At 42.2% G+C, this 25,891-nt stretch overlaps 1 long non-coding RNA gene across 1 annotated transcript; it reads right to left on the reverse strand.

Moving 5' to 3' along the window:
• Positions 1-7,964: 7,964 nt before the first annotated feature.
• Positions 7,965-24,719, reverse strand: LOC138249103 (uncharacterized). The gene is made up of 3 exons (XR_011194717.1): positions 24,565-24,719; positions 8,463-8,547; positions 7,965-8,345 (listed from the first exon to the last, which is right to left on the reverse strand). It is a non-coding gene; the product is annotated as an uncharacterized lncRNA (long non-coding RNA).
• Positions 24,720-25,891: the final 1,172 nt, after the last annotated feature.

Below are 25,891 nucleotides of genomic sequence, written 5' to 3' on the forward strand. Positions count from 1 at the left end.
TGACTGGTGTGTTCATAAACGTCTCTTCCTGCCTTCACTAATTGCCTGCACTACATTTTCTATAGGATGGTATAGTTTGCATAGTGGGGCTTGTATGTCCACACTTCTAGTGGCAAAAGAAAAAATAATAGCAACAGAATGCAAAGGTGTGTTTGTTAGAATGCAAGGACAGGCTGAGCCATTCGACTCAACATGGACCTTTGGTCAACTCTACCAATGAGGTGGTCCACAGGGCGCAATGCTTGCCTTAACTGCTGAGGAGTATGCTTCTGGAGAATTAGCCATCCCTCCCCTCATGTTACTGTTACAGTATGGTGCTTTCTATCCCAGAAATTAAACAAGCACTGTCCAAGTAGATGTCCTTTCATGGTAATACAGCTAGAATATGTGCTGGAGGGATCATTGCCACATGCAAAGGTACAACTTACATGGCTTTTTTCACTAGTTTAAACACCTGTCAGTGTCCTGCATGGTGTGTGACCCTAAAAAAATCACTGATGTACATATGTATTGGAATGAATGTGGCCATAAAACAACAGAGAGCTGCATGCAGTATGGGATATTTTAAACCAACAAGGAAAGGAAAGTAATGATGGAAAATGTAAAAGGGGTGAGATAGGCCTCTCCTCAGCCACATGCAGATATTGGGGTAACCTTTCCTGGAATTATACACTAAAGAGCTGTGCCATGCGTTGTTTCCTAGAATTGAAGTTGGGTGGTCCTGGGTGGGCTTCTCATACTCTGGAGTTATAGTAGGAGAATGGCCGACATCTTGTTTGTATCTCCTGATAGTGTGCTGATGCTGTTTCTGTGGGTTTTTCAGAGACCACCAGAAGTATTGATTTTGTAAAATAGATACTGTGGAGTATACTATCATTAATAGCATAGTACATGATGCAGCTATCCTAGAAGAGGAATAGAAGTCAGTGACGATCTTAGAGTGGGTGATGGTTTCTCAATAAATAAAAATATTAATTAATAAATGAACACATGAAGGTTTCTGGAGTTTACTGTTGTATTTGCAACATTAATTGTGAGTGCATTATATTTGCATGTGTAACTGAAGGATGATGACAAAGGTGGTCAAATGAGGCACTGATCACAGAAGAAAATAGAAACATCAATATCAATGGATATTAAGACCTCATTATAAGTTCATTACGAGTTCTCATTATTTTGGGAGGTAATATGTTATCCTGTAAATAACAATACTGTATTAGGTCCAGTATTACAACAACATTGTGAGTTCGGCAATTGATAATGGGAGATAACATTGCACTACCACGTTTTCACTAGTTCCAGGCTGAATAATTTGAAATGTTGCAGTCTTCACCCACAACAACAAAATGCACAATTGTTTCTGGCAAAATGTGTTTAGCAAAAAGTGTGACATTTTTGTACTATTTGTTGTCCCAATTCGGGTGTTAATTTCTCTATGTGCTAGAATCTTGATTAACTGCACAATATGTTTTTCTGGCAAAATGTGTTTAGTGAAAAGTGCAACATTTCTGTACTTTTTGTGGTCGCAATTCAGGTTCTAATGTGCCTCTGTGCTAGAACCTGGACTAACGGCACAATAGGAATGAGGGGTGAAATGTTCATTATAATTGACCCGAAGTCTTCAGAGCAAAACCTAATCAGTAAACAGTAGAAACAGTAGAACAGGAAGGGAGAAGGACATATGATGGGAATTAAGAAACAAGAACAATACATTTTTGAAGGAAACAGCTTCATAGATCTGACTGCCAAGCCAGAACAATTGGCTTAATTACTTACCAGTAACTTTCATTTAGTTAACAATTGTATATTTGTATCTGTGACTGTGTGTTTATTTTACAGTTCTTTTTTAAGTTTTAGATTTTTTTTTTGTTGCAGTTTTATATAGTGCGAACTAGACTCACAGATATTGAAACACTTTACATGAGAACCAGTTACAATAGGCAATGCAAAATTCATTATTTTAGACAAAAGGATAATTAAGTTATTTACCCCAAATCACAGAATGTTGTGCCAGCACGCGGAGACTGGAGCCTGGTTCCCCAGTTTCAAAGGCGGCTGCTCTGGCTGGTGTGTCACATTCCCTTACCAACAATAGTTCATTTTTTCTGTGTATTTTCTAAGTGAGGATGTAAAAAGCTATTCCGAAAAAGTAAGCTTGCATAACCAAATAATATTAATCAGAGTTACTGACAACTGTATGGAGACTAATATCAGATGCAGCAAAACAAAATATATACTCAGGCTGATTCAAAAATGTAAGATCTGCAGTCAGTAATAGACTTCAGGTTAATAATCTTATGGTGGAAATTTTGCTTCAAACCCTTGTGAGAAAGTAGCCTCTTTCTAGCCTTGTTACCCCCACTTTAGGCCTGTTTGTGAGTGTCTCACTGGTATCCTGCTTGCCAGGGCCCAGTGCTCATAGTGAAAACCCTATGTTTTCAGTATGTTTGTTATGTGTCACTGGGACCCTGCTAGTCAGGACCCCAGTGCTCATATGTTTGTGACCTAAAGGTATGTGTTCCCTGTGTGATGCCTAACTGTCTCACTGAGGCTCTGCTAACCAGAACCTCAGTGGTTATGCTCTCTCTTTACAAATTGTCACTGACAGGCTAGTGACCAATTTTACCAATTTACATTGGCTTACTGGAACACCCTTATAATTCCCTAGTATATGGTACTGAGGTACCCAGGGTATTGGGGTTCCAGGAGATCCCTATGGGCTGCAGCATTTCTTTTGCCACCCATAGGGAGCTCTGACAATTCTTACACAGGCCTGCCACTGCAGCCTGAGCGAAATAACGTCCACGTTATTTCACAGCCATTTTACACTGCACTTAAGTAACTTATAAGTCACCTATATGTCTAACCTTTACCTGGTAAAGGTTGGGTGCTAAGTTACTTAGTGTGTGGGCACCCTGGCACTAGCCAAGGTGCCCCCACATTGTTCAGGGCCAATTCCCCGGACTTTGTGAGTGCGGGGACACCATTACACGCGTGCACTACATATAGGTCACTACCTATATGTAGCTTCACAATGGTAACTCCGAATATGGCCATGTAATATGTCTATGATCATGGAATTGCCCCCTCTATACCATCCTGGCATAGTTGGCACAATCCCATGATCCCAGTGGCCTGTAACACAGACCCTGGTACTGCCAAACTGCCTTTCCCGGGGTTTCACTGCAGCTGCTGCTGCTGCCAACCCCTCAGACAGGCATCTGCCCTCCTGGGGTCCAGCCAGGCCTGGCCCAGGATGGCAGAACAAAGAACTTCCTCTGAGAGAGGGTGTTACACCCTCTCCCTTTGGAAAATGGTGTGAAGGCAGGGGAGGAGTAGCCTCCCCCAGCCTCTGGAAATGCTTTCATGGGCACTTTTGGTGCCCATTTCTGCATAAGCCAGTCTACACCGGTTCAGGGACCCCTTAGCCCTGCTCTGGCGCGAAACTGGGCAAAGGAAAGGGGAGTGACCACTCCCCTGACCTGCACCTCCCCTGGGAGGTGTCCAGAGCTCCTCCAGTGTGCTCCAGACCTCTGCCATCTTGGAAACAGAGGTGCTGCTGGCACACTGGACTGCTCTGAGTGGCCAGTGCCACCAGGTGATGTCAGAGACTCCTTGTGATAGGCTCCTTCAGGTGTTGCTAGCCTATCCTCTCTCCTAGGTAGCCAAACCCTCTTTTCTGGCTATTTAGGGTCTCTGTCTCTGGGGAAACTTTAGATAACGAATGCAAGAGCTCATCCGAGTTCCTCTGCATCTCTCTCTTCACCTTCTGCCAAGGAATCGACTGCTGACTGCGCTGGAAGCCTGCAAACCTGTAACATAGTAGCAAAGACGACTACTGCAACTCTGTAACGCTGATCCTGCCGCCTTCTCAACTGTTTTCCTGGTGGTGCATGCTGTGGGGGTAGTCTGCCTCCTCTCTGCACTAGAAGCTCTGAAGAAATCTCCCGTGGGTCGACGGAATCTTCCCCCTGCAACCGCAGGCACCAAAAAGCTGCATTACCAGTCCCTTGGGTCTCCTCTCAGCACGACGAGCGAGGTCCCTCGAATCCAGCAACTCTGTCCAAGTGACCCCCACAGTCCAGTGACTCTTCAGTCCAAGTTTGGTGGAGGTAAGTCCTTGCCTCACCTCGCTAGACTGCATTGCTGGGAACCGCGACTTTTGCAGCTACTCCGGCCCCTGTGCACTTCCGGCAGAAATCCTTTGTGCACAGCCAAGCCTGGGTCCACGGCACCCTAACCTGCATTGTACGACTTTCTAAGTTGGTCTCCGGCGACGTGGGACTCCTTTGTGTAACTTCGGGTGAGCACCGTTTCACACATCCTTGTAGTGCCTGTTTCTGGCACTTTTCCGGGTGCTACCTGCTGCTAAGAGGGCTCCTTTTCTTGCTCGACGTCGCCTCTACCTCCTGGTCCAATTTGCAACCTCCTGGTCCCTCCTGGGCTACAGCAGCGTCCAAAAACACTAACCGCACGATTTGCAGCTAGCAAGACTTGTTGGCGTTCTATCGGCGGGAAAACACTTTTGCACGACTCTCCATGGCGAGTGGGATCCGTCCACCAAAGCGAAAGTCTCTAGCCCTTTTCGTTCCTGCAGAAACCTCAGCTTCTTCTGTCCAGTAGAAGCTTCTTTGCACCCACAGCTGGCATTTCCTGGGCATCTGCCAATCTCCGACTTGCTTGTGACTTTTGGACTTGGTCCCCTTGTTCCACAGGTACCCAAGATTGGAAATCCATCGTTGTTGCATTGTTGGTTTGTGTCTTTCCTGCATTATTCCTCTAACACGACTTTCTTTGTCCTTAGGGGAACTTTAGTGCACTTTGCACTCACTTTTCAGGGTCTTGGGAGGGTTATTTTTCTAACTCTCACTATTTTCTAATAGTCCCAGCGACCCTCTACAAGGTCACATAGGTTTGGGGTCCATTCGTGGTTTGCATTCCACTTTTGGAGTATATGGTTTGTGTTGCCCCTATCCCTATGTTTCCCCATTGCATCCTATTGTAACTATACATTGTTTGCACTGTTTTCTAAGACTATACTGCATATTTTTGCTATTGTGTATATATATCTTGTGTATATTTCCTATCCTCTCACTGAGGGTACACTCTAAGATACTTTGGCATATTGTCATAAAAATAAAGTACCTTTATTTTTAATATAACTGTGTATTGTGTTTTCTTATGATATTGTGCATATGACACTAGGTGGTACTGTAGTAGCTTCACCCGTCTCCTAGTTCAGCCTAAGCTGCTCTGCTAAGCTACCATTATCTATCAGCCTAAGCTGCTAGACACCCTATACACTAATAAGGGATAACTGGGCCAGGTGCAAGGTGCAAGTACCCCTTGGTATTCACTACAAGCCAGTCCAGCCTCCTACAACTCTTGACTAGGTGATATTTTATTTTTGTTTGTAGACGATTTACTGCCAACACAGTTTACATTTCTCCAACAGGAAAGGAAAGGTGTAGGGACTTGCCCTCCATTATCATAATTTAATTGGAATTATAACCGAAGCTTGCAAAAAATATCTGGGGGATGAATCTTTACTGTTCATTTCTATTTCCTATCTGATTGGCTGCATCCTGACTTATCATTTTCACTTTCACTTATCTGGCTGTTTCAATTGTTATAGTAATTTATTCTTTATCACAAAGCACTTTAACTTGATCTAATTTTCTTAGGTCACCTTAATGGCTTAGTAGAGAAACCTATTAATGATCCTGCTTGACCACTGCAGGCCAATATGCATTACTTTAGTCTAGAACAGGGTGTGAGTGGTCCCACTCATACAGCTGGAGACACTCCGAATTGAATATTCTGTGAGACAAGTTGTGTAGTTATTGAAACACCTCTGAAAGATCCATGATGAGACCATATCATAGTGGTCTGCGATAATCTTAGTAAGAAAGCAAAAAAAGTGACCTAATCAAAATTAGACACATTTACCATATATTTGTAGAAAAGTCTCACATTATATAAATTAGCAGGAAACAAAAATAAAATTATGTCAGATTTAACTAATACTCTTAAAAATAAAAGATCTGTGAATGCAACAATACTGGAGGATTTATGACAAAATTCCTTACCTTTCATATTGTTCTTCTCTGTGTTACTGTCACATTCACAGTTTCTTCATCATATACAAGTAAGCAGAGAAATCTGGTTTCACTGTTGTGGATGCATTTTTAATCTTTCGCAGGAATCAAATTCGCAATGGGTCGATGGACCTTTGGACCCAGAATGATGTGTGGTGAACCATCAACAATATTTCAACACTACCCCAACAATTTAGACACCACGACTACTGTGGTCATGGAAGGAAAACTACAATCAGGAATAAAGTTAAAATATTTATTACAAGCACAAGCTCAGAGTCACGTAGACAATGCATAAACCTAATGATAAAGATACATAATCACCAAGGGCTGCCCAAGGCATCAAAATAATTTCAAATAAACCAACATTAATAAAACTAAGCATTCAAGAAGAATAATGCATAACGTCAATAAGAATATCTATGAAACAGATATCACACGATGTTCAGAATTTACCATCATTAGTCAATTCAATTTAGCAGAGTCAATAATCTTTGGCTGGGCACAGGTCAACCCTACAGCTAACCAAATCAGGGAAATACACGTGTGAAGAGGAGCACATGCAGGCAAAATAACAAAAAGGACCAAAATAATTTGAAATAAAATAATCTTAAACTGCAGAATACTAACTAAGCTTGGCAAAATATAAGTAAAAAGAAAAAGCGTCAGCATATCAGAAGCTCAGGAATGAGTCTTCTGAAAGGGCAAAATAAAAGGCCACTAAATATATAAAGCATTTGTAATGCAATGGGTTTTGCGTTTGCTTGAGTCAGAGCTGTTAGGATTTTAAATTCCTAACTGGACTTCTCTTGCACATAAATTGAAAGTGCAAAGTAAAACAGTTGACATAAGCAAGTTGATTCAAAGTGACACCGCTGCCATGAGCGTTAGCGCGAAGGAGAGACTCATAAGGAAACAGAAGTTCTCTTGCAGTCCAACGTATCGGCAAACCTGCAATAATTTATCTAAGAGGGTCGATGGCCAAGGCCAAAGTTGCCCCAAGGAAAGATAAATGTAAAGCATGTACCTTTGATAACAAAGGATTTTTGAAAGGCAAGCCCACGAACGAGTGATAGCGATGGGCATGCGGTGGGAGTGGTTAAAAGCCCAAAAAGACACCAACATCTCAGAAAAGAATCAACATAAAAAGGAAATTTCAGGGAGTAAGGGCAAATGGCAGTACGGAAGATACCTCTCCAAGGGATATAGCATTCAGGGAATCTTCATCAGCAAGACATCAGCATCAGCAAGCAGAAGGACAACCTCTGCAAGCAGCAAAGGCCTGCTCAGGATTGCCTATGAAAATTCTACAGACTGACCAAAGATCACATGTCTATTGAAATGTCAATTAACAAGAAATGTTATGATTTGCCAAAGGTGTTGGTTCATATTATGTTGAATAGGCATCATCCAATTATAATTCATCACCAGACTCCAGTGTGCAACAATTCAACATTTTGACAAGTCTGTCTTGGAAACATCTCCTTTCATTGTGACTCCAAGCAAGTTTGAAACAAATGTATATGATCTCAGTCCATGTTTCTGTGATGTAATGTTTCCAAGGACAAATGGGTACTTCTCTCCACGTTTAAACAGTCAATGTAGTACAAAAGGACTTTGCTTCTCATGGGAACAAAATCTGAAAGACTTCATGTTATGAAAAAAATAATTCAATACTTTTACATACCTGCAAAGTGCAAACTCTGTAGGCCTTATTTATGTTAACAGAAGAAAACATATACAATGCATTTAATGAATACATTTTAGTAAAACATAATATGCAAACTTATAAGTACATCATTAATAATATGTCATCAGTATAAGTAAAACATTTCATACAAATGGAAAACGTGTTACTGCATTTCACTAAGTATAATAGAGAATTGCATTTCTCTCACTTGCACATATTTTTCAATTCATACATTTTTAAGTAATCACAACTAATTCAATATCGTTTCTATATGCAGCATTAAAGTCTAAATTACATTTTAACATCAGTTTTAACAAAATGTGTGTCAGTCCTACTTAGTTTTTCCACTCACTTACTTTTGTTAACTAAAACTTGTCATATTCTGATTACTTTTGTGACATGAAGGACAGCACTAATATTTACACTGCATTACTGTCTTACTTGACAGTTCATAATTTTTGTCCTGGATTGGTTGTCTGAACCACTTGCTTCCCTCTATTCCTTTTCTGAAGCGAATGCCTCGTCCTCAAGTACGTCATTTTCCAACACTGTGAGTTCTAAAAGTGGGGTGGAACATGTAGGTCAGAATTCTAATGTTAGCCAAGGGCCACCTTTGAAATTAATCTACAATTCTGTTACATTATGTTCTATGTGTTTGTAAAGTGCACTGTCACCTGTGAGGTTATCCAGGTTATCCAGCACAGAGCCCCACGTCTCTCTCTCTCTCTCTGGGTGGCTGGTGAATCTTTCTTCTCTGTTCTGAAGGGTAGAGACAATTTTATCAGATTATTCAAATCAATTACAGTGTAACTCAGTAGTCAAACATTAAATTTCAGAGTCCAAATTCAAGTTTCAACGTGCTTTTTTACAGACTCAAAGCCAACTGTACATAAGTGAGTCTCAAAACCATAGAATAATTATACAAATTCACCAATGGAGAATTAAAGTGTTGCACAATACTAAATCGAAGCAACATATAAAAGACCAAGACTTCAATAGAAACAATGCAGAAAATCAGGTAAAGCATGTGGTGTCTGGATTCTAAAATTAAGGTCTCTTGCCTAACCATTGAATCTAACTCTTTAACTATTCTAATACAAAAATAACATCTGAGAAAGGCTAGCAAACAGAATTTCTGTGGGAGATTCTGTGTAAGAGAGATGCGGCAGCATAAAGCTACAGAGAAATTAAAGTATGAGGTCAATACCTCAAAAAGGTCCATTCTGAGCAAGGAACAAAGGGAATCTGAATCTCTCACCAACTAAACCACACTTAAAACTTGATTTTTCCAGATATGATGACATCATGAGCAAAACTCTAACTTCAAAAACAAAGCAATAAATTAATTATAATTGACACTTTCAACATTCGACCTTGGTACTCCCTCAAGTTCAAGAATTTCAAAAAGTTATAGCTGTCAATTCCATGATACTCCATCCGTCCTGTAGCATTTCTCTCAGGCTCTCTTATCTCTCATACCCAAAGAGCTCCTTGTGAACTTCAGCACCTGCATCCTTAGAAAAATAAGCTTTCACATTGAAGATTAGAACACGCAAAAAGAATTTGGCCTTCACGCCGACCAAACAAAAATGAACGTGAATATACTTTCAGTTCAATATGTTTTAAATGTTATACATGTTGAATCTAAAATTATTATAAAGAATAACATTTCTAAAATACTATAACATAAACATGCCTTCCGACACCATAGCTGGCCCTCAACGCCACAGCCAGCCGGGACTGTTGTATTTGTTGTTCAAGATGCCCCAGATGGAGCTATTCACTTCAAAGAACAGTATTTTTAAGTTAATATTTTTGTCACAGTATGTTTGATTTTTCTCGTTTTGGTCATGTTTTACACAGATAAATACTGGCTACTTTTCTGGAACTGGCGCAGTGTCCTTTTGTGGTGTTTTCATTGTATTACTATGTGTTATGTGCAAATGCTTTACACATTGCTTCTGAGATAATAAGCCTGACTGCTAATGCCAAGCTACCAAGGGGGTGAGCAGGGGTTATCTGAGCTGTATATCTCCCTTATCCTGACTAGAGTAAGGGTCTATACTTGGACAGGGTTTAAACCGACTGCCAACTAGAGATCCCATTTCTAACAGTCACGCAAAGCGGCTTTGCGTGGTCTCATTGATATGGTTAAGAGGTTTGCGCTGCTGCTGCATCACTAAAAGTGATGCAACGGCGGTCAAACCTCTCATACATATGCCCCCTGCAATCTAACACAGAGTTCTGAAATTTAAAAACACACATAATTAGGTGCAGTCAGAGCCGGACTGGGGAACCATGCGCTGCCCCGGCAAACATGCTAAACCAACCATGCTTCTTTCTTCTTTTTGCACTTTTTATCCCTTTCTATCTACCCATACTTTGTCTCTTGCTCTCCTCTTCTTGTCTTCTCTCTCTGCTCACTTTCTCTTGATCTTCTCCCTCTTGTCACTCTGTTTCTACTTGCTTGAATTCTCCCTTTGCTTGCTGCAATTAACCTACAGGAGTGACCCTGGACTCTCATATCTGGCCTCCAAAGACTCCAACCCTCTGGGAAAATGCCCAGTGGAATAAAAGGCTACCCAACCCTGGGTGCAGTATATTCTGCAAGTTGGAACATGCCTCTGGAGCTCCCTTACATTAGACCTGGGAATACCCTGTTTTCACAAGCTCTTCAAAAGGATATGCAAAATCAAACAATTCAAGAGACCTGGCTTTGAAATACAGGAGGCATCTCTCATCCGTTTCCATGTCTTTGTTGATACACATCTCTTTTTTATTTCTCATTTGACTCCCACCTCTATCCTGGACCTTCAACACCTAACATCACCACATGATGTTTTCATTTTACTTCCTATCACTATCTTCCCTTTCTGGCTTTGACTTTGGCTCCATTTTTGTTGGCCATGTACTACAAAAAGGAAGTTTCCCAATGGAATTGAATGTTTTATAAGTACAGTGCAGACACTTGCATTCCCCAAACACCTCTAAAAGGGTATGCTTTGACTTCGACCCACCCTGGCCTCAGTAGGAGTCATGGACAAAGGACTGAACATTTGGTACATGTATGTCTTACTCTCTGAGTTGGGTGCTTTCGTGTACTTCTGCATGAATGGTAAGGTGTGTTGTTGGATGGGTACTTTCTATATTTTGAACCTATGTGGGATGTGTTTTCCTGTCATTTGTGATGATCACCAAGGTGTTCGCTATCATGTTATTGGACGGAGACTATTAGGTGACAGAATAACAAGGGTTTCATACGTAATATTGGAAATGAATCCCCAATATGCATCTGGCTATGTTCGAAGTACTTTTAGGACTTTCATGGAATTCCGAGAGAATTGAAGGTGTGCTCCCTCCAAATTTACAACTCAAGGAGTACTCAAATGATTAATCACTTATGCATACAGAAATGTACATTTGTGCCTTTCTGTAAGAGGAATCAGTGCCACAAAAAAATAATTCACACTTTTAAACTTTTGTGTTTGTCCCTGAGAAATTATATTCACTTCGGAGAAACCCATCCTCAAAACCACAGTAAGTTCGGCGATGTTCCATTCCCATCCTGAATACAAAATAATCCTGCCTTTAACTGATGAACATATAAAACTGGGTTTAGGGTGGGAAAATATCTGCAAAAAGTTACTGACTACTTACAAAATTATGACTTTACAGGTAGGACCTCTCGGCTTTGCTTACAAAATCACGCTAAGAGCGATGTTCTCACACAGACTTTCTACGTGAATTAATCATATTTCTCATAAACGCATTAACTGCTGTCCTAAATGCCACATTATCTTGTTAATTAGGTACTAACCCTCTTGCTTGTATAGTGACTTCAGCAAGCATATGCAGAAAAATGCTCGATATGCTTGTTAATACTTCATTATCATGAGAACAGCATGATAGTTTGATGGACAATGACGGTGCAAATTATAAAGAAAGCATTTACTCTGCAAAGTCTTTAGCAGCATTCTCAGGTTAAAATTTGGTTGAGGAGATGGACCAAAATAAAAGAGACTCCTTTGTAAAATATATTTTCAGATTACTTTACACCAAATACAGAAATATATGGAGAACTAGAACCCTGTATATTTGCTTTATAAATTATTATCCTAAATCCTTGTCTAAATAATAGTGTTAACATTTAGAGGCGAGAAAGAGGCTCACAACAGAGGATCAATTAACACCTGTCTTACTGCAATAGCTAGTTCCTGTGATATTGAAAGATTCTTGTTTGGCCTTTTCTCAGGGCCATTCCTTAATTTTTGAGGCCTGATTCGGTTGAAGAGAGAACACACGGACAATGTGTAAGAGTGGCTGAAGAGAAAAGCTTGACCCAAAAAGTTAGGTGAAGCCTGGAAACTTCACCCTTTGCAAAGAAGGGTAACGTTTCCTGATTGCGCCTGAGCAGAATCTTTAATTTAATCTAACTCTGAACTGTCATCCGGATGTCCCGCCAAAGAAGGGCATTATTTTCATGCAGCATCAAATCGTGTTTCCCCATTGTCACTCAGCGTTACGCTTGTTGCGAGTGCCAGTGAGAAACACAAAATTGCTGTTTGGCAGCCATATCATGGCACCCTCTTTCTTGCTGCTGGCTGTCCACTCTTGTATGTATTGCAGTGGGGAATGAAATATAGGTGGCATTACTGCCTTTGAATGCTAAGATGTTGCTAAAAGGAGTGTGTGCAGCCCTGTGCGACAGTGGGAATATTTCCATTATCACACAGGTCCCCTTTATTACCTCAACTTTACAAGCATCAAAATTTGCAAAGCTAGCAAAATTAAAAAAATTCTAAGTTATACGTTTTGAGACTTTGCAACATCATACAAGCATATGCCTTGAACCTCCAGAACATGCATCAGTGCTTACATACAAGTATACAAAGAAGTGAGACTCCGGCTCTAAGATACCTGCTGTCTGCAACATGATATCCCTTCCACAACAGTAACAATGCTAATAAGATGAAACTGCTTTCTATTCAACACAGTTGTGGAAAATGGGTACTATACTCAATCTAGCTGAGAAAGACACCGTTTCAGGGTGGAAGCTAAATTTGTCATGGACATAGGATGAGGAGGCAATTGGTCTTGAATCACCCAGAACTACTGATGTTTTGGACCCACTGGTGGAAGTTTATCTGAGCCCACATACAATGAGCCCACATACATGCCTTCCATTTCATCATGCTGTAGAGAACAGTTTGCTTTGTCAGGGGGTTTGGTATGATAAAGCGACATCTTCTGTGGTGTAGGCCTTCATTTGTCCTTGGTATTTCCTGAATGACATTAAGGATGGTGGTTGGCCCTTACTTGAAGGAAGTGTGCAGAGTTGGTTACTTTTCTGGAAGTTGGAGGAACGGGCCACTGATATTGGCTTCAACTACATCTTCTAGCATTACTGCTTTGAGGAGGTTGGTCTCCATTTCATCCTTACATGTTGTTTTCTCCTTGACTAGTTTGGCCACTGGGCGGAATCATTGAACAAGTAGATGTAAGGATTTTGCCCCTTCCTGCCATTCATTCATTTTGAACTGGTACTTTTGAAGTTGCAATATGCCCCTCAAAGCACATTGTGAATGATGAAAAGACCCTAGGAAAAGTGGAGCCAGAGTTTGTGGTCCCAACACAAAAAAGGTGTCCAAAGAAATATATCTGTAGGTGAATGGCCGTTGTTTCTTTTCTGTGTGACCGTATTTCTGTTCAGTCTTCAATGGATCTGGGACTGGCAATATAGTTAAAGCTTACGTGGTGGTGTCTTCTTAAAAGGAAGATGGTGTCCTCTAGGTTCTCATTGTCTATTCTTGGATTAAAGTAATCCATTGTTGTTTTCCACTATAGAGGCTCTTTGTTCTTTTGAAATCCTCCTCCTGCTCCAACCAACAGATCCATATGGCATTCTTCTTAATGAGCTCCCTGTACAATTCTGCGTTTGTAACAGTTACCTATGCCCAGACGTCTGGGGCTCTCTGACAGTTGGGAAGGAATGATTGTCTTAACATCCACCACCTTGGAAGGGTATGTCTTGATTTCCTCCATCAGGACTACTAACTGAAAGGATGACAATTGATGCTGAAGGAACTTTCACTTGTTCCATTGTACTTGCTCTTAACTTCAAATGTTTTGTGCATGGTTGGTATCACGCACAGGGAGAAAGCCAATCACAGTGAGGACTCCTTGGATGCCATGGAGATTCTCAAGGTGAACCAGTGATATCAATGGAGAGCGACATTTGTGGAGAATGTGGTTATGTTGCAGAAACTGTGGTACCACTTCAGCTCATGACACCCTTTATAATGTTTAAATTAAAATAATTTTGAACCCAATTATGAAATGCTAAGCTGTATTCAAACATCTGGCTGAAATGTCTTTCCACTATTTGGCTCTATTAGGTAACTTCATAGCAATACAAAATCTCATCTCACCAATTTGCTTGCCTTTGTGGATGATGGGTTGAATGCAATGCTTAATTTGTAAAACAATGAGTGCCGGAGCCCAAGGTTTAGCTTAGAAGTATACAGCCTTGAATATCTGCATGCTGAGTACCAAGACTGCTTAATGTCAATTGCACCTCATGTCCCTTTAATCCAGCTCCAGACAATCCCTGCCTGCTTTATGTCACTCTTGCAGGTCACCACTTTCTCCCATTGCCGTGTTTTTTCTGTCTTTCACAACCTTCTTCTTTCTCTCTTGTGTGACTTTTACTCTCTTCCTCTGGATCAAAGTTTGATTAGGGAAAGTAAGTGCTGATCCCCACAAATGAGTGCTTGTGGGCTCCACCTGTAACCACCAGTTCACATTAAGCACTGTATAAATTGATGGTGTCAGGCCCTTAAAACGTCTCATGACACCAACTCTCTCCAGTCTGTCATTTTCTAACATATGTTGTTGTTTTAGAGTTGCCATCTGTATCTTGGGGTCCACAGGCAACTACTTTCCAAGCTTCTTTTTAAGGACTCTTTCCTTGAACACCTTTTGGTATTCCTTCTGCAATACATCAACCTCAAATTTGTGGAGGATGAGGACAAACTGCAGATCTGTGCCATGCTGCATCCTAGAAAGTGCTGTGTGAGATGTGAGTGGAAAAGTGGAGCACTGGTTCAGCTCTTGTCCTTCTTGATTCCACCCAAAAAGCAATAATGGGCTAGTGGAGGCTCTAACAGTTCATAGTTATATATCTGGGTGCATTTGCGATAAAGGGTCAGAAGGGTGATTTTCAAGTGTCAACACTTGAACTTCCATTATGCACAGTGATTATTTTCAAATCAAACCCTGCACCAACATTTGGCATTTGGGTTAGGCCCATTTTAGCAACCTGCCACTTTAGACCAGATGGATGGTGTGTCTTTCTTTCATTTCACACTCTTTAGAATCGTTAGCGTGAGCTGTATGCTTGACCAGCTAGTGTTTCAAAGATAAATTCCTGTCCATTTTGTACCGAGGTATAGTGTAGGAGGCTGGCATGGCTTATAGTGGGTACCTTGTGGTACTTACACCCTGTGCCAGGTCCAGTTATCCCTTATTAGTAGAATAGAGGTGTATCTAGCAGCTTAGGCTGATAGAAGGTAGCTAAGGCAAAGCAGCTTAGGCTGAACTAGGAGACATGCAAAGCTCCTACTATACCACTTATATCATATAGCACAATATCATAAGAAAACACAATACTCAGAGCTACTAAAAATTAAGGTACTTTATTTAGTGACAATATGCCAAAAGTATCTCAAAGAATACCCTCACTTAGGAGGTAAGTAATATACACAAGTTATATGTACACAAACCCAAAACAGGTAAGTAACAGTAAGAAAAGTAGTGCAAACAATGTAGAATCACTATAGGATGCAATAGGTAAACATAGGTCTAGGGGCAACACAAACCATATACTCCAAAAGTGAAAAGCAAATCACGAATGGACCCCAGACCTATGGGAGAATGTAGAGGGTCGCTGGGACTGTAAGAAAACAGTAAGGGTGTCCAAAATACCCTGCCCCAAGGCCTCTAGAAAGTAGGAGTAAAGTTACCCTACTACCCCAGAAAGACACAATAGTTGTGATAGTGGGATTCTGCAAGAACCACAAGCACCAGCAAAACACTGAAGACGGATTCCTGGACCAGAGCACCTGAAAAAGAAGGGGACCAAGTCTAAGAGTCGCGATAGTGTCCAGGGGGGGTAGGAGCCCAGGAAACCCCGGATGAAGGTGCAAAAGGGCTGCCTCCGGGTGGAAGAAGCCAAAGATTCTGCAACAACGAAAAGGACTAGGAAATTCTCCTTTGGATGGAAGATGTCCCATGGCGTGCTGGATGTTGCAGAAGTGTTTCCATAGAAATACTGCAAACAAGCCTTGCTAGCAGCAAGGGTCATGGTAGAGGTTTTTGGGTGCTGCTGGGGACCAGTAAGGACCGGGATGTCGCCCCTTAGAGGAGGAGACAGAGGGGGTGCTCAGCAACTCAGAGAGCCCCCACAGAAGCAGGCAGCACCCACAGAAGTACCAGAGCAGGCACTTGGAAGTTCTGTGAACTCAGATTCACAAAAGGAGGGTCCCACGATGTTGGAGTCCAACTCAGTGGGTTGAGCACTGCAGGACGGAGTGCTGGGGACCCAGGCTAGGCTGTGCACAAAGGAATCCTTGGAGAAGTGCACAGAAGCCGGAGCAGCTGCAAATCACGCAGTACACAGGTTTGCTGTCTAGCGTAGGGAGGCAAGGACTAACCTCCACCAAATTTGGACAGAAGGGCCACTGGACTGTGGGAGACAGTGGAACCCCACTCCTGTGTTCCAGAGACCACGCTCGTCAGGATGAGAGGGAACCCAGAGGACCGGTGATGCAGTCTTTTGGTGCCTGCGTTAGCAGGGAGAAGATTCCATCGACCCAAGGGAGGTTTCTTCTTGGCTTCCAGTGCAGGGTGAAGGCAGACAGCCCTCAGAGCATGCACCACCAGGAAACAGTTGAGGAAGCCGGCAGAATGAGGTGCTACAATGTTGCTGGTAGTCATCTTGCTACTTTGTTGTGGTTTTGCAGGCGTCCTGGAGCAGTCAGCGGTCGATCCTTGGCAGAAGTCTAAGAGGGAAGTGCAGAGGAACTTTGGTGAGCTCTTGCATTCGTTATCTGAGGAGTAGCCCAGTGGAGAGACACAAAATAGCCAGAAAAGGTGGTTTAGCTACCAAGAGAGGTAAGAAGCTATCAGGAGGGGTCTTTGACATCACCTGCTGGCACTGGCCACTCAGAGCAGTCCAGTGTGCCCCCAACGCCTCTGAATCCAAGATGGCAGAGGTCTGGGACACACTGGAGGACCTCTGGGCACCTCCCCTGGGAGGTACTGGTCAGGGGAGTAGTCACTCCCCTTTCCTTTGTCCGGTTTCATGCCAGAGCAGGGCTGGGGAATCCCTCAACTGGTGTAGACTGGCTTATGCAGAGATGGGAACCATCTGTGCCCATCAAAGCATTTCCAGAGGCTGGGGGAGGCTACTCCTCCCCAGCCCTTCACACCTATTTCCAAAGGGAGAGGGTGTAACACCCTCTCTCAGAGGAAATCCTTTGTTCTGCCTTCCTGGGCCGGGGCTGCCCAGACCCCAGGAGGGCAGAATCCTGTCTGAGGGGTTGGCAGCAGCAGCAGCTGCAGTGGAAACCCCGGAAAGGCAGTTTGGCAGTACCCGGGTTCTGTGCTAGAGAGCCGGGGGATTATGGAATTGTCCCCCCAATACCAGAATGGTATTGGGGTGACAATTCCATGATCTTAGACATGTTACATGGCCATGTTCGGAGTTACCATTGTGACGTTACACATATGTAGTGACCTATGTGTAGTGCACGAGTGTAATGGTGTCCCCGCACTCACAAAGTTCGGGGAATTTGCCCTGAACAATGTGGAGGCACCTTGGCTAGTGCTAGGGTGCCCACACACTAAGTAACTTGGCACCTAACCTTCACCAAGTGAGGGTTAGACATATAGGTGACTTATAAGTTACTTATGTGCAGTGAAAAATGGCTGTGAAATAACGTGGACGTTATTTCACTCAGGCTGCAGTGGCAGTCCTGTGTAAGAATTGTCTGAGCTCCCTGTGGGTGGCAAAAGAAATGCTGCAGCCCATAGGGATCTCCAGGAACCCCAATACCCTGGGTACTTAGGTACCATATACAAGGGAATTATAAGGGTGTTCCAGTGTGCCAATGAGAATTGGTAAAATTAGTCACTAGCCTGCAGTGACAATTTTAAAACAATGAGAGAGCATAAACACTGAGGTTCTGGTTAGCAGAGCGTCAGTGATACAGTTAGGCACCACACAGGGAACACATACAGGCCACAAACTTATGAGCACTGGGGTCCTGGCTAGCAGGATCCCAGTGACACATATCAAACACACTGACAACATAGGGTTTTCACTATGAGCACTGGGCCCTGGCTAGCAGGATCCCAGTGAGACAGTAAAAACACCCTGACATACACTCACAAACAGGCCAAAAGTGGGAGTAACAAGGCTAGAAAGAGGCTACCTTCCTACACCCCCTTTGTTCACATTGCATATAACATGGTGCTAACTTACTTTTAAGGTCTGGGTTCTCGGTTTTGACAGTGCAGCCTTCAAACATACCTATTGCTAACATTATGCATAAAATGGGCTTTGGGTCCGCTTCTTTCAATCACTGGCATACATTTACTAACCACATTCAACCATTGGCTTTGCACTTTGTCAATTACTTCTTGGATCAACCTAGTGGAATATTCATCACTCACCTATTGCTATTGGCTGTTCTGGGTTTATACACTTGTCTCCACTTAAGTGCTGCACTGAGATGCAGGAGGGTCTATTTTCCGTGAATGGCCCTTTATGTTCGCACCTGCAGGCTCCCTCCTATGTGCTTCTTATATTTACTCCTGCCACCCCATTTCCCATTTGCACACCTCAATAACCACTCCTGCTTGCCTCCATCTACTCTCCCTCTTTCCTCATATGTTTCTGATCACCTCATTCTGCCCGTTAATCTCTTGTGTTCTTCTCTCCCGTCCCTCATATGTATCTGATCAACTCCTGCACGTCGCTATCCTCTCGTGTTCCACTCTTTCTCTCCCTTTTGCTTTCTGTGCTACTTGTCAGCCCCAGTTTTCTATTCTCATGCTCTCACTCTTACCTCGTTCCCCACGTGAGCCTACGCAGTCCCAAACTCACTCATTACCGTCTCGCATTTCTGTCTTCCCCGTTGTGAGCATCAGCAGCCAAAACAGTCCATCACCCTCTTGCATTCCTCTTCCTCTTCTCCCTCCTTACCTTGTGCAGTTTTCATTGCCAGCAGCTTATCATTAGATTACCTGGGACATTTTTTAATTCTTTTTCTCTAGAAATGAAAGGCAGGATATAGTGAAAGTCTCTTGTCTTCAATACCATCCCCTTTTTGTTTCTATTGAAAAAGAAGTCTTGAGTGGCCAATGAGCCTTCATTATAACCCTTCATTTCTTTCTATGCTATAGAAATTAGAAAGGACTGACATGAAGGCGTATTGCACCCCAACATTATTTTGAACAGAAACAAAAGAGAAATGAATTGGAGGCAATGGAGTTTTCAATACAGTCCACTTTTTGTTCCTCTTGATTTAATGTCCCTACACTATCTTTGTTAGCACATTAAACCCGGACCTATTGATTCTGCCAAAGCTTTTTATTCTTTCTTTTTACATTTCTTGCTTACTTTCTATCCCTTTTAATATAGCTGGAGGGCCATGAGCAATATTTCTGTTGCACGAGTGTGTGCAAATAATCTGCATTGTTGAGGCTCCATCTCTGACAACAACTATGACCCTTTGTTAAGCTGAATAAGCCGTTGCTGGGCGGAAGGAAAGTGTTAAGCAAGGGATGTGTCAATCAGACAGGGGTATGTCAAACAAGAGAGGCAAGGGTGCACACTAATGCGAGCGGTGTCCTGATGATGTGTATGGTTCAGATGTGCATCGTGGAAAACTATGATCAATCCAGTGGTTATAGCCAGTGCTTTAAATGGGCCGGTACTGTCCAGGTACTGAGTACCGGCACTTTTTTGTTTTGAGAGAGTACCTACACTTGTCAGGAAAAACGTAATACTTTTAATCCGAGAGAAATGGCACTACTCAGAAGCAAGCACGTACTCTGGTCCAGAGTACCTGCACTTTTATTTTTCAATTTCAAGCACTGCTTGTAGAAATACCTTACAGAGCGCTTACAGAAATGTCTGGATTTTAAACAACATAATGGGACTGCGTGCGATGCTCTCATCGCGTTAGCCCCTCGCCGCAGATCATAAAACCCGCACTTCATGAAAGCCTAAAGAAGATTCTCTTTTTATCAAACCTAATACATTATTATGCGGATGGCCGCCACTTCCCTCGCAGTGTTTGGCTCAGGAAAGCCCCCGCTGGAAGCGCGCTTCCTGGTTTGCATAGCTGCGGCAGGTGCAGTAAATCTCTCGCTTGGTAGGTAGGTACACTTTATTCTCAGCGAGACTCCTTTGAGGACGGGCTTCTCAAAGCGGAACAGAAACTGTGAGGAGAATGTTTGAAAATGGAAACAAACATGACTCACCTTCAGAACATAAATGCAGACGAAACAAACACGACTCGTCATCAGCAAATAAACACTGCTATGATGGTTTCAGACCAGCTCTCTTATCCCCAGTGAATGGCAGTTTCCGAACATGCTAACAGCGTCTAAAATGAAATTCCTCACCAGAGCTTTTTCGCAACATTCATTACAAGACTGGAGGGGGGCCTTTAGCCATCGGTTCAGTGTAGATGCAGACCGGATTTTTAGCTTTCAAGTTCGTTTTAAAAGCGCCGATCGGCCAGGGGGTTCTTGTGTTTGTACCTGCAGGGTGCCGTGATAAAAATAAATTCTACTCGAAATATTCAACTAAAGTGGCGCTGGGAGAAACATGTGTTTGAAATGTTGTAAATAAAGGAAAAATGTGTTCTGTGTGCATGCTCACATCATCACAGGGGACAGATTTCTAAAAGCGACCAAGTATACTTAGTCAATATTAAGACGCAGGTTGAAAATGCCAGTCAAGCCTCATCTTGAAGGCTTCTTCTTTATAGGATCACAGTGGGGACATCACTGGTTGGATGACACCAAGGTCCAGTAGTGAGGTACTGTATCACTCTGTCCGGTCACAGATGGCTGGTGAGCTTTTAAAGTGGTAGGTTTGAATGACTGCCTAGATGGACCAAGCTAAGACGTTTGACTGCCTTCCGAGAGTTTCAGCGGGATTCCTACCCCATAACTCCTAGAAATATTTGAAAAGAAATAATGCGTAATGGTGCATGTCACAGCACATGTTTTCAAATAAATTGCCTAAAAATCGAGCTGTCAAGTAATGAAACATCTCAGTCATTTTTTGGCCTGCACGTCAAGCCTGAACCTCCTAAGTTGTCTTGGGTCTAAAGATTTCTGTGACAAAATAGCGAAAAAAGGAGTGGAGTATTTAGCATTATTTCCATAAAAACTGACTAAAGAGGTTTCCTTCTTATAGGCAGATAAGAAATCTGACTATGCAATTTAATATGGACTATCATTTTTAGACCTGGGTGAAATTTAAAGTATACTTGCAAATACAATTAGGAACAACTCTCATCACACAACTTCAGGTCCTGTTTAAACCGGAATGTCTTGGTGAGAGTCTTTTCTCCTCAAATCAGTCTCTTCTATTCAGATGTGTCACCTTGCCTTTGTATTTACATGCATGAACTTTGACAAGGGATTCCAGCTAGCAATATTTCCCATCATACACATAATTTCATGAAAGTTTCATGAAATTTCACAAACTTTCATGAAAGAATTATGCGATTTTGCATACCGCTAATATTCAAAATGTACATAAAAACTTTCTTTACTTAATTTTCCACCTTGCCCATGCCAAGTAAATACTTCGTCACATATTATGACTGCAAATATTCTCAATACTGGCAGAGCTGAAACTCTCACAACAGGCCAATGCAAGAAACAGGAGAGCTAGACATTGCCTACACACTCATAGAGCAATGATGCTTCTGCAATACAGTGAGTTTATGGGCTGAGCCAGCAGACAAGATAGACCAATGTTACATGCTCAGACCACAAACAGCTGGAGCAATATTGCATAAAGCGCTATTAACATGGTATTTAATGCCTCCTCACAATTAGTAAAACAATGCCATTAGCAATGAATGCCCCTGGCACCAAAAAAACAAAATTAGCAATGAGCATTGAGGACTCAGCATGAAATATTCCCCAAATATGCGCTTTAGATATATTTCAGAAATGCAGTCATTTTTATGGAAGCATCAGCTTGCCAGTTTCTCAAAATCCAGACATTTCACACAAAAAATAGAAGTTGTGCTTTAGATAAATTGGCTGAATTCCCGGAAATGAAGCTTTATGTTTTCTTGAAGAAAACTGTATTTGCTCATAAAGTGCCAGATTTTAATTTTTTAATGACTGTCTCATCCACAAATATCATCTTTCCATTTTGAACAAGCACCCACATTTACTATTGGTACTCTTGGAGAAATTCTCCCTTTCGTGACCATTTGTCATAATTATCAAATACCTGGGATGGCTGTCACCAGGCAAGAACATTTTGCTGTGGTGTGCCAGGGATAGCCAGAATTATTTCAAGAATTACCACAATAAGTCAAAGATGAACACCATTGTGTAAGTTTCAACATTATACAACAGATTATGATAAAATGCCCATAATTTGTGCGGAAAGGACCTCAAATGCCAGGAGTAGTCAGGTCGATGCCTGTAATTTGTCAAAAATAGGCATTGGTATGCAAAGGATAGGAAATATGTTGCTATGAATAACCACTATATGTCAAGGGTGGGAACTGTTATTCCTGGGATAAGCAAAAGGTTACCAAGAATGTCCAAATTGTCAGGTATGTGCCACTATAATGTAAAGGATAACCAAAATGTCACTAAGAATGCACACTAGAGATAAATATAGGCTGATGTGACATCAGCGATAGCCAGCATGCTGTAAAAAATGTCCATGAGTTTCAATGATGATGTCAGTATTATGGCGGGACTGCCAGAATGTTGCCAAGAATGCTCACAGCGGCATGTATGACCACTAATGTTACAGACATACAGTCACTGAGTAAAGCTACTATTATGCCACAGGTATTCACAATCATATTAAGAATGCCTACCATATGTCAAGGAAGGGCCACTAGTATGCTAAAGATAGGCAGAATGCTGCTGAATATGCCTATTGTATGTCAAGGAGTGGGTCACCATTATGCCAGGCATAGTTAGAATGTTGCCAGAAATATTCAACATATGTTCCCTTTTCCCAATATTATGCCATGGATAGCCAGAATATTATGTAACCAAGAGAGTGATTATTATCAATCAAGGATGGGTCACTGTTACACAGTTAGCTAATATGTGACCAGGAATGGTCACAATATGTCAAGTGTGGCAACTATTGTATCATTGATAGTCAAAAAGGTTAAAATGTCCCTTCTATATCAAGTAAAGGCCGCTGTTATGAGAAGAATAGCCTATTGTTGGCAATACAAAAGGTTTTCATGGGAGTCCCCTTGTTCTGGTCCCCAACCTCTAATGTCAGAAGTGTGTCCCTCCCACGTTTAGGCATGCGTTTCCACAGACCCGCCCGCCAGTGCTCTTCAAGAACCCCATGTACTCTCAGTGCAACTTCATAAGGAGAAAACCACTTGTCAATGTAATCTCCCACCATATAACTGGGTACCAAATCCTTGGGTATACAAACCTTCTTGTCTCCAGCAGGTCCTGCATGCATGCTGCCACTATCACTCCTGGACTCAGACTGCCTAGCTTTTAGACTCAGTTCATGAGCCAGAGGTTATTTCTTTTTTGCCAAGGCTCTCACAGATTCTCTCTCAGCCTTCCTCTCCTCTGCCTCCATTTTTAATCTTGCCAACTGCAGCTTGAATGGTCTTTCCTCTCTCCCTTCCTCTGTGGTCAGGCCATGACTTGAAACATTGCTCCCTGGTCTCGCAGGGGCCACATATACGGGGGCGTCATCCCTCACTGCTGTTGGCAGCTCCTAGGGAGAGCCATTTTCTTGTTCCCCCAACTCATCATGCTCATTGGAGCGAGATTCTACCCAGGCCCTCTGAGCCTTTTGGTAATCCTCCTTTTTGAAGGCTCCATGGGTAGGTACCCCCATCCCCTTGCAAAAGCCCTTCAGCTGGGTAACTGTGTACTCCTGCAACTTAGCCAGGTCAAACTCCCCAGCTCCACTTGTGGACCCAGTCAGAGACATGATGTATAGGATTTAAAAGATGGAAAGCAGGGAAAATTGCAGAAAAGAAAACAAACCAAACTGAACTTTGACTGTGGGTAGGTATTGTACACGTAGCCATTATATGGCACTGCACAACACAAGTCCTATCCTCACCGCTGACCACCAATGTTAGAAATTGGGTCTTTAGTTGGTAGAGGTATGCACCCTGTCCAAGTAGGGTCCACAATCCTAGTCAGGGTAAGTCACAACATAATCTATATTATCCTGTGCTCACCCTCTGGTGGCTTGGCACAGAGTACGTAGGCTTAACTTAGAAGGCAATGTTAAAGTATTTGTGCAATAACTCATATAGTAACACAGTGAAAACACCACATAAAGTTCTCCACACCAATTTAGAAAAATAGATAAAATATCTCTGAATGAAATAAGATCGAAATTACAAAAATTCAATATGCAGAAGTCGAGATAACACTTTTTAAAGGTTTAAATGAGTCTCAATCCTTAAGAATCAGTGGTTATATCCTTGTAACACACAGTACCTGGGATGCATAAAAAATAACGACGCATGGGGCTGCAGAGGAGGAGATGCATTGCAAAATCAGGCGGCTGCTTTGCATTTTCCAGTGCAACACAGATGATGTGTGGTTTTTTCCACACTGCAAGGTGATGCGTCGATTTCCCAGAGCGCAGCCTTGGTTCCTCACTACGATGCAGGGATATTTTGACTCTCAGGGACGATGCGTTGAAAATCCTTGATGTGCTGGGAGAAGGAGGCGGTAAAAGGGAGCCTGGCTAAACCCCACCCAGGCCGTTCAGGGCAGGTTTGTTTGCTGTCTGTAAATAGTTTATCTTTCTTTTGTGTTACACCCATCTTCAAACATGAGTTGAATAGTAATGTGAAGCTCCGTGCCAGCTTTTTGTGTTTTACCAGGAGATAGCTCAGAGGGTTAATGTGCTCAACACTGACAGCAGATCTACCTCTGATATGTTGTTGACATGCTGGCGCTCCTTAGGGCCAACTTAACTGTTCATGTTTCTGTGGTGAATTAAATGAATTAAATGAGGAGCATGTTAATAGCATCTTGGGTTAAAATTAGTCTTATTTTTCTTGGTAATATTTTTACTCTTAAAGTGTAGACTCTGTTTTTCCTCATTTCGTTTACTATACACTAATATTACCAGTATCACATGTTTAGTTCTCATTATTCCAATTTTGTCAGTACGGTTGTTAGTGTGGGTTAACTTTCTTCTTTCATTGTTGAGTGTATTTTTGTATTATTGCCCTTGTTTGCTGCAGTTTTGGGTCTTTCGGTTTTCCTTAGAATCGGATTGAAGGCTTCTTGTGATGAACACAGACTGTGGTGGTGAAGTAAACAATTGGTTGTGCGACTTTTCCTTGTGCATTGGTTCAGAGTCTGAGTTTAGTGCTTCCACCCCAGAGCACAAGAGTGAGTTTTATTTGTGGTGATTGAAGGAAACTATAAACAAAGGAAAGGAATATCAAATAGGAAGATGAATCTGTGGACTTTGAAGCGAGAGTGAAAATTTAAGGGATGAAATAGTGAAAGATGCCAAGGAAGGAAGATTTATGATAAGGGACGACACAACATAAGGAGTGAATTCAGATGGAGGAGAAAAAAAACAGCATGGATAGGAGGGAAAAAGTGAGAAAAAGCGAAAGAGTACAACTTGTTTGCTCGTCCCACCACTTTGAAATGTCGCCAGCCCCCACTGTTGTACTTGGTCATGGAGAGATCAAGGACATGTGATTTCTACAGCGTTTAATTTGTGCAGTTGTTTGCTGGTGCTGAGTATATGCGCTTATTTGAGAGGACCAGGATGCTTTCCTATTTGAGGCAGTCAGTA

The sequence above is a fragment of the Pleurodeles waltl genome, chromosome 8, assembly GCF_031143425.1.
Source record: "Pleurodeles waltl isolate 20211129_DDA chromosome 8, aPleWal1.hap1.20221129, whole genome shotgun sequence".
NCBI classification, from domain to species: Eukaryota; Metazoa; Chordata; class Amphibia; order Caudata; family Salamandridae; genus Pleurodeles; species Pleurodeles waltl.